This window comes from Chrysochloris asiatica, unplaced genomic scaffold (genome assembly GCF_000296735.1).
Source record: "Chrysochloris asiatica unplaced genomic scaffold, ChrAsi1.0 scaffold00034, whole genome shotgun sequence".
Taxonomy (NCBI): domain Eukaryota; kingdom Metazoa; phylum Chordata; class Mammalia; order Afrosoricida; family Chrysochloridae; genus Chrysochloris; species Chrysochloris asiatica.
In genome coordinates, this window is record NW_006408552.1 from 1,739,891 (window position 1) to 1,749,943 (window position 10,053).

Here is a 10,053-nt window from a genome sequence, read left to right on the forward strand (position 1 = left end):
ATGAAAACTAAGAAGAAACCAACAAGAAATAGCACAAAAAACACAAACTCAGCACAAGAAGGCATGTAGAACAAAGGAATGAACAGCACTACCAAAAAAATTAGTATAATGGCCGCAATTAATTCATACCTATCAATAATTACATTGACTGTCAATGGATTGCATCAGTGAAGAGACAGAGAGTGGCAGATTGGATAAGAAAATAAGACCCTTCAATATGCTGCCTGCAAGAGACACACCTTGCACACAAAAGAAAAACTAACTAAAAGTTAAAAGATGGGAAAAAATATACCAAGCTAACTGCAGCAGGAGTGGTAATTCTAATCTCTGATAAAGTAAACTTTAAGACAAAAACTAGCATAAGAGATAAAGAAGGACACTACTAGTAACTCACAGTATTTTCTTTTATACCATGATTTTACCACTTGTGCATGCGGGGAACTGATGCCCTGGACCTTATGCTAGATCCAGAGCTCTGGTGGTGTTCCGTGACCGTAGCTTCTCTGGGTTTTCAATCCCTCCCCCATGGAGCCTTTCCTACCTGGCTGTCACTGACACAGCCCAAACCGGAACTCCACCTTTTAAAATTTTGCAGAAGGTTTACTGAAGTGGACAACAGTTTCTTGGATTCTACTTGGATCAACAATGAATATCCGTTGAAGCATCAGTCAAAACATCTAATGGCAAGTTGCATTGGACAGATCTACTGTAGAAGACCAGCCCTCTACCCACGAGATAACCTCTCCAGAGATTTAGGCAGGGGCTGGAAGGCCTAAGGAGCTCTCAGCCCTTGAGAGATTGTGGTCTTGGCCTGTGAGCAGGGATGCCTGGATCCTCCCTTCCTAGGTGAAGGAGCTCTTGCCTGATGACTCAGAGAATCCTTTTTCTTTCATTTCTCATTGGAGTCTCTCCACAGGGCTTGTGTCTTTACTTGTTTGTTTCCTACCGTACAGTGTTTCTGCCTCTTTACTTGCTTCATGGGTAGACTGTGTCCCTAATCTATTTTTTTTTTTAAAGCAGATAAACTACTCTGACCTCCATCCTTGCAGCTGTGCCGGGTCCCCTCTCTCCCCCACTGCACCCCTGGGAGTGTGGTAGATGAACTACATCTGGGACCTAGTTGGAAGGGGCTTCAGTGCGCTCCCGATTTGCTGCCGGCTATGTGCTCTATTTTTAAATTGTTCTTCCTACTGTCAAGGTGAAGTTAAGTGAAGCCAAGATGACCAGACTTCATCTCTCATACTCTGGACATGTTATTAGGAGGGACCAACCACTGGAGAAGGACACCATGCTTGGTAAAGTGTAGGGACAGCAAAAAAGAGGGAGACCTCCCCATAGATGGATTGGCACAGTGGCAGCAACAATGGACTCACGTGCAGCAGCAATTATGAGGATGGTACAGGACTGGGCAGTGTTTTGTTCTGTTGTCCAGAGGGTGGCTATGAGTCGGAACCGAGTTGATGGCACTTAGCAACAATCGTCACGTGCTTGGCCAAAGCCAGCTCAAGAGCCACTGAAGCCCAAAACTTTCTTTGTGCAGCATTTTAATGGAGGGTCCCCAGCCTCTAGGTTTGGAGATGGGGACAGGGCAAGGAGCAAGGGGTCTCCTGCTGCCTGGGGGAACATATCATTTCCTTCTTGTACTCCTCCCTAAGCAGGGCATCAGAGAGTGCTCTCAGTCCATCTTGGCAGTGTTACAAGACACCAGGCTCTCCCCCTGTAACCAGAAACCATGAACAGAGTGGGTTGGTTTTATAAACAGGATGAGTGGAATGGAGAACAGAGGGGCTTTCCTCCTCAAGGGCCACACATGCCCTGCTGAGTAGGCCAGGCTGTGGCTCTGGGAGAGGCAGCCCTTCCTCACTTCCGGTCCATGGCTGGCCATCCATCACCTCTCCTCATTCGCCTGGGACATCCTTACTTCCCTGCCTATGTTGGCTGCTTCCCAGCTGGACCACAAGCTCCGAGTGGTGGGCTCTGGGGATGACGTGTATATCTTCCGTTGCTCGCAGCACAGTGGAAAGGTGAGCCCAGCCCTGCCGAGTGGACACCAGAAAGGTTTCAGGCATCAATCAGCATCACCCGGGCCAAGGGTTTAAATCCTGGCCACATACACATTCACTCTGTGGATAAGCCATATCCTCTCTAAGTCTCAGTTTACTCATCTGTCAAGTGGGCACCGGATCCTGTTGTCCTAGTTAAATGGAATAAAGAATAAACACCAAAATGTGGATGTTCAAGTTCCCCCAGAGCCTCCCCAGCAGATCAAATGATCTACTTTGGAAAAATCAGTCACTGAGAGTTCCATGGGCCATAGTACTCCTCATTCAGCAGCACCCCCAGTACCGCAGGGTGGGTGTTGGGGGGATGCTTTTGAGATCTACTAGCACAAGACCACCGCTCAGTTCTGGTTCTTGTAAACTTCTGTAGAACGAGGCATACCTTGCATGATGTCATGTCTAGACACCAGGTCAGTTATAAATTATGGAGACAGAGAAGCATGCTCAGTGGTTAAACTGTAAAACTTTAACGAGAGATTTCTGTGTCTTAAACATGTGCTGGGAAGAGTGTTCTAGGAGGGAGGACAGGCCGGCTTTACTTCCCTTCTTACTTCCTCTCTGGCCACCTGTAGGGACTTAGGGGCTCTGGCCTCAGAGGGCTGTGTCCACTAGAGAGGAACGCCCAGGGCTGGTTTCTGTGCCAAGTAGTCCTGGAGCAAGATACCGCCTCGCGGCCTTAGCTTCCCTGTCTGCAAACAGAGGTGAGAGAGAGAATCCTTCAGCATCAATGTCGCCATCTCCTGATCTTCTTACAGCCAGCAGAGCAAATTGGTAGATACGCGTGTTGAGCAAAAAGAACGCCTTTTTGGATTTAAGACCTACCTCCTGGGGCTACGGGGTTGAGAAAAGTGTCAAGACAGAGGGACGTCTTTATAAGCTGTAAAATACCGTGCTGACATGAAGGGGCTGTCCTGGAGATTCTGGGGGCTCCTGTGGACGTAGAGATGGCCGTGAAACCTACCCACACTGTGAGGCCTTATGTTGGGGATCACGGAGGCCCTGAAGTCTGGCAGTGACAGTCCATGAGGGCAGCAGTCACATGTTTTAACACACCCAGCTCCAGGGCTTTGCTCTAAGTATGCCCCCCGGTTGGGAGATGCATTTAAACAGGGTAGCCATTGCCATTTGGTGAGGGTTCCTTTACTATGTGGCTGGTGTCGTTCAGTCATGGCCCAGCTGAGGTCCCCACACGTGCTGAAACTGTGACACTACATATCCAGGTAAATGCGGACACTGTGGTCAGGACTGTGGATGAGACGAACAAGCTCATGGCGCCTCAGGAAAATGATTCCAAGAGGCCGTGGAACAGCTGTGATGAGGACAGCCCTTCCACTGCCAACTGTTCCGCCATCAAATCACATTTATGAAGTGCCCACATGCCCTCAGGAGCCTGTAAACACTGGAATCTCATGCTCAAACCCTCACCCTTTCCAGCTGAAGTGGTGTGGGGTCCCAGGGGATGCTCCGGCTCTGCGTGTAGAGGATGTGCATGTGGCTCTGAGACTCTGGTTCCCACAAGAACCTCCTAAATGTTCTTTATGACCAGGCGTTGCTTGCAGTTTCCCCCAGGAGGGCCTGAATTTCTGGACGTTCCAGGAGCCCTGTGCCGCTGAGGTTCACTTTCGAGCTCCCCTGGCAAGTTACTCACTGTGGATGTTTCTCTTTCAGTATCTCTCTCCCTGGCCTGGGCTTTCTTCTTCTTCCCTCAGCCTGGCCTGCCTCTTTGATCTTCCCAACTAGTGTGTGAGTTGCCTAAGGGTTGGGACTGTCCTCAGTGTTTGTTCTATTCTCTTTGCTTTATGTCCAGAGGCAAAAAGCAAAACTCAGACTAGTAGGCAAATCTGGCTCTTTACATCCTAACTATGAGACTTTGGACACACTGTTGGATTGCCCCAAGTTTTCCCAATCAGTGAAGTGGGAACAAAAATACTTACCGTGCTGGGGTGTTAGGAGACCTGAAAGCTTCTTGAACGTGCCCATTACGCTGGTGGACACTCAGCATGTGGGCCCAGTGCCTGGCCCTGATGCCTTGTCTGCTGTAGGGTGTCATGCAGCCTCGTGCATATGTCATGTGACATGATTGTCTCTATGGCACAATTTCTTTCCCCTTTCCCAATAGCCCTACGGAGCAGGCAGGCATCAATGTGTTCCCATTTTGTAGATGATAAAGAATCAAAGACAGGGTAAGTGATTTCGTGCATGGATAGTAAGTGAGCTATCCTGAGCCAGGTCTTATCTGGGCTCCACACCATGTGCACCAGGGAGGAGGAAATGAATGAACGTGCAATGAAAATGCAGGTTGCAGGTTGCTGGGGCTGCCTGGGACTGATGAAGGGAATCGGCTGCCAGAGGCTAGTTTGGGAGTAGAATAGATCTTCAGGGTCCTCAGGACTGCCAGGGGCAATTGGGATTTCAGGGTCTGGTGGTGCAGTTGGGCTAAGCATTTGGCTGCTAACCACAAGGTTGGTGGTTCAAAGTCACCATCCGCTCTGCGGCAAGAAGCTGTGGCAGTCTGTTTCTGTAAAGATTGACAGCTCAGAAACCCTATGGAGCAGTTCTTCTCGATCCTATAGGGTCAGAATCCCCTCAGTGGCAGTGGATTGCTCAGGCTGCACTCATGGGACAGGGGAGGTTGTGTGCAGATGTTGTGTGTGCTGTGTGTGTCTGCATGTGTACTGGGAAGCATGTGCATGCCTACTGTGGTGTTTATGCATATTGCCCTTGGCACCTGTGTCGTGTGGAAGGGGTGGGTGTGTTGTATTGCACAATGCGTGTGAGCATTGAGCTGTCTGTATGCTCATGTGTGTGTGGCATGGATTGGAGGCGTGTCTGTAGGTCTGTGTGCTCTGTGTGTGCTGTGTGTGTGTGGCGGGGGGAGAAGGTGAGTATAAATTATGGGCAGGATGTGTTTGTGTGTAGTGTTTCTGTGTGTACATACTAGTGTATAATTGTGGGAAATTTATTTGTGTGCTGTGTGTGTAGCTGTGTGTAGTGTGTGGGTAGCAAGCCCTCAGTGGCTGTTTTCTTGGGATGGCTAAATCTCTGTGAGAAAATTCATCTCATCTAAGAGTCTGCCTTCTGGAAGCTGCGTGAGGGAAGAGGCCTAAGTAGAGAGTATTTAGATATTCAGAGCCTCAACTTGCACTTAATCCCCCAATAATTTTCCATCTGTTTCTTTCCCCTCATTTATACCTGTTGTTGGTGGTGGTAAGTGCCATGGAGTTGGTTCCGACTCATAGAGATCCTATATAGGGTTTCTGAGAACTGGCTGGTGAGCTTGAACCGCCGACCGTGCAGTTCAAATGGCTTTGCAGTCTGGCGCATTAGCCCACAGCACCACACCAGGATTCCCATTTATACCTGATAGCCTTCAATCATGAGATACTCTGTTTTTTTCTCTCCAGACAATACATCTCCAGTTTTCCTAAGTCAGAGAAAAGATGTTTTAGAGATTTTGAAGCTATCCTTCTATTTTTAGCATCTTCTCATATGAAGGGGCTTCAAAGAGTTCATGGAAAAATTCCACCATCTTTTCATCCCATTTTTCCATGCACTTTTTGAAGCCCCCCCCCCGTACTTGGCTTTCTCCAAGTTCCTGGTGCCCTCCGGTTAACAGTGGAACCAGAAACTGCAGGATACATAGGGTTTCCTCAACTCTCCACACTGCTTGGCCTAGTGCTTTGGGCAGAGAGCACAGGCTCCTATCAAATTACAACAAAGATTGATTTCAGATGAATAATTCAGTGGAGAGAAAGCCACATACATCATTGTAACGAGAGGAACCCAGTGTCCACAAGATGGAACTCAGGTTCCTGTCTGTGGGAAGCTGCAAGCCTTTTGTAGGTATGTGGGAAATGGTTTATTCTCAGACCGTTGGTGAAAAATGAAGTAAAATCTCAGTCTGTTGTTCATTGTTGTTGTTGTTAGGTGCCATGGAGTTGGTACAGACTCATGGCAACCTTATGCACAACAGAATGAAGCCCCATCGTGCACCAACCTCATTGGAAAGGGTCAAATGATCACAATCCACTGATTCTGTTGAATATTTTTACTGGAGAAGACAGGAACAATAAAAGATAATGCTTCCTTTGGTCAGCAGTCTTTATAGACGTTAAGAATCTTGTTTGTCCCTTCCAGTAATATGTGGCCTGGTTTGTCATGTAATTTTATCTGTGCCTTTGTCTCTTAGCAACCTCAAGTTGGAGGCCCTTTTGACAAATACACTAGGACTGTCTTGCATCAGCAAAGATAGTGACCATTGATCTCTTTGTTTTGCAGTTTCCATTTTTTTTGCTGCTGTTTCTCCTGCTCCTATTTTCTTTATCCTGGTAGACTTAGATCTTTAAAAGAAAACGAAATACCTGTTGTCCCACATTTGTGGGTATTCTGGAGACAGTGGTGGTAGATATAGATCAGCCGTCTGCATTGAACACAGGTGTGGAGCAGAGGAAACCAAAGGTCTCTTTGTGGAAGCAGGTCTCACAATGGGGCAAAGGCACTCAGCAACCTTTAGTGCGTTTTCTTGTCTAAATGAAGTCCTGGGGTGGCGCTGTGGACTAATGCGCAGGGCTGCAAAGTCGGTTTGAACTGCAAGGTCAGCGGTTCAAGCTCACCAGCCATTCCTTGGAAACTATGGGTTCGACAGCACTCAACAATAACAGGAAAAAACCCTCAACTAAGAAAGATTTCAGACTAACTAAAATGTGCATAAAACTCCTTTAAAAGTCCTAAGTGGTGCTATAGGATAATGCACTGGACCACAAGGTCAGTTTAAACCACAAAGTCAGTGGTTCAAAACCACCAGCTGCTCCTCGGAAACCCTAGACAAGGTTGTTCTGAGTCGAAATTGACTCGACAGCACTTAACAGCAACAAGGGGTACTTACGTACTCAGCACCACAATAAAATCATTGTTCACTTGATGCCACATTCGCTTCAGAACATTGTTGTTGTTGTTGTTGTTGTTGTTACGTGCCGTGGAGTCGGTTCCGACTCATAGCGACCCTGCACAGGGTTTCCAAGGCTGTAAATCTTTACGGGAGCAGAACGCCTCCTCTTTCTCCCGCGGAACCGCTGGTAGTTTCGAACTGCTGACCTTGCGGTTCACAGCCCGATTCGTAACCACTACGCTATCAGAACAGTGTTACTCTTTGGAAAACAAAACAAAAAAGTTCTATTTTTGAAATAATTCAGAAATGTGTATTTTTAAAAAGTTCCAGGTATGGCCAAAGCCTCACCCCCGTGTCTTTTCTCTTTCCCCTCCCCAGACAGAACCCTAATCTCAAACTGGTATCATTCCTTCTCTAGTGCTATTACATATTTATTGGTATCTACATGATACTTCCGATGTGGTGCTGTAGGATCAGCACTGGACTGCGAACCACAAGGTCAGCTGTTCAAACCCACCAACTTCTCCTCAGAAACCATATTCAGGAGCCGACTCAATGGCACTTAACAACAACAACATCTATATTCCTGTTGCATTGTCAGGTGCCATCGAAACACTTCCGGCTCACAGCAGAACAAAACACTGTCGGGTCGTGTGCTAGCCTCACAGCTGTTCTTAGGTTTGAGACCTTTGATGCCGCTGCTGTGTCCATCCATCTTGTTGAGGGTCTTCCTGCTTTTTTTGTTGACTTTCTACTTACCAAGCATGATGTCCTTCTCCAGACTGGTCTCTCCTGATGACATGTCCAAAGTACATGAGACAAAGTCCCTCCATCCTCACTTCCAAGGAGCATCATTTTGCCTGTACTTCTTCCAGTACAGATTTGCTCGTCCTTCTGGCAGTCTGTATGGTATTTTTAATATTCTTTGCCAACACCAAAATTCAAGGCATCAATTCTTCTTTGGTCTTCCTTATTCAGTTTTCAGTTTTATCATGCAAATGAGACGAATGAAAATACCATGGCTTGGGTCAGGCGCATCTAAGTCTTCGAAGTGACAAAGTGATGAAGTGACGTGGTTGTTACTCTGTCCTTCCTTTAAGACCCTTTAGGGTTGCTGAACCTGAATGGACTTGATGGCAGGGGCTTAGGTTTGGGTCTGCATCAGCTACAGACATATTACAAAGAAATGGACTTTTCATCAAATTCCTCAGCCATGTGGCTTGGGGGCTTGGAGTGTGAAGGAACCAAAGCTCTGAGATGTGAAGGAACTTATCCTGATGCTACATCTGAATAGGCGCAGAGCCAGCATTTGAACCCTACCTTCTGACTCCGTGTTGTATGTTTCTACTAGTGGGAAGGAGAGGCCAGAAGGAGGCTCACACAGACACAAAGAGAAGTGAGAGTTCAGTTCTGGACATGCTAGTACGGAGAGGTGATGCTGCCTCTCCTACCTGAGACCCAGGCCACCTGAGTGAGGTGGTCACATCAGGGCTTTTGAGTTGTCATTTTATACCAGACACCTGCATATTCCGAGGCATGCTCCGAAGTCAGGCATGAGTTCTGTGACAGTGTTAGTTTGGGTCATGGGGGCCACTGGCTGTGTTCCCAGGCCTCCCTGAGACAAAAACCAGAGCTAATGAGCCAGAAAAGATAAGGGTCTCATGGTCACTCCTTCTCTGTAGCTTGTCCCAGCCTCTGTCCCAGCTCACACAGCCCCCACGCCCACCCCACAGCTGACTTTGTTTCCATGGTGAATTCATCTCTGCCTCCCCAGGGCCCGGCAAGGACCTGGCAGAGGAGGGCCTCTATGGTGAGACAGAGTCAACTGCTCTGGAATGGATGTGAGCAGGTGGTTGTAACCCTGAGGATGCCTGCCTGCCTCAGGGAGGATAATGAAGGGCAGCAGATGGCCGTATCCTCTCCATCAACCTCAACTTTCTCATCCTGAACAGTGGTGTGGGAATACAGTGAAATCAGGGGCCGAGATGAGCTGAGAGTCCAGGCGCTGTTGAACCTTGAAAAGGGACATCGGGGAACATCAGCTCCTCAGAGGAACCATGCCAAAATCACCAATCTGAGTCCCCTCCAGAATGTCAGACTTGTGTTCTACTCCATGGGCCCAAGGAGGGAATAACCTTGAGCTGGGGATCTCCCCCCCCCCACACACACACAGAGGCAGCTCTGTGGGGGAGGGCTGGAGCCAGTCCCCACCCCCAGCCCACCCCCAGCCCTCCCTCTGCCACCAGCAGCTGTGGGGAGCAGGATGGAGCTGCATTTATAGAATTCCTGTCTGCAGAGGCCACGCAGTTGTTTTAGATTAGCATACAAATCAATCGACATTAGTGTAGTACAGCTGTTGTTAATCCACATTCTGGTGGGGGGAGATGCCAACACGTCGTTTATTAGGCGAGTCCATCCCATAATGTCCTTTTTTTTTCTTTTTTTTTCCTTTCTGCCTTTATCTTCTATCAGAGTTCATAATGGCTTCCAGGATGTCTTTTGTTTTGCTACAGACCACGTTTCCTCCAGTCTCACCGATGAGAACGTAATTCCAGGGTGTAATTGATGCCATTTTGGAATCAGACTCTACCATGAATTCTGAAACCTTTACTGCCCTGCATTTGCCCTGTGGTCATCAGTTAGCACAAAGAACTGGGCACCGTCCTGAGGCTGGAGGGGAGACAGGAAGCCCAGGCCCACAGCATTCAATTAAGGGAGTTCCAGGCCAGCGTGGGAGAGGAGGCTGGGGGGTGCCGGGCTGGGCAGACAGACAAAGGAAGCTGAGAGGATGTGGGGCGGGGATTCGGGGTGTGCAGATGTGCTGAAAGCCCAGGGATAGGCAGGACCTCCTAGGGGTGGTCACAGACACTGCAAACAGAACCGAGTTTGAGAAGCCCTGAGTCTGAGAAGCAGGTCCCTAGGTATTCCTTAGGTATCTAGGGAGGCACCACCCTAGGTGTCTAGAGGAGAGCCAGGTGGTGTGAGCAAGGTGACTGCCCTTGGAGCCAGTAGGCCTGGGTCTGAGGCCCAGCTTCCTGACCCTGGGGGATTCACTTCCCTCTCTGAGGTTGGAATTCTGAGCCCAGAACCATCATCCGTAGTGGG

The 10,053-nt window shown here is 48.4% G+C and overlaps 1 protein-coding gene and 1 pseudogene across 1 annotated transcript in view; both read left to right on the plus strand.

The window, feature by feature from the left end:
* LOC102831191 overlaps positions 1 to 3,427 on the plus strand; it is a 21,187-nt pseudogene extending 17,760 nt beyond the window's left edge.
* COL26A1 (collagen, type XXVI, alpha 1) overlaps positions 1 to 10,053 on the plus strand; it is a 240,604-nt gene that overhangs the window by 159,557 nt on the left and 70,994 nt on the right. The gene's annotated exons all lie outside the window — the stretch shown is intronic.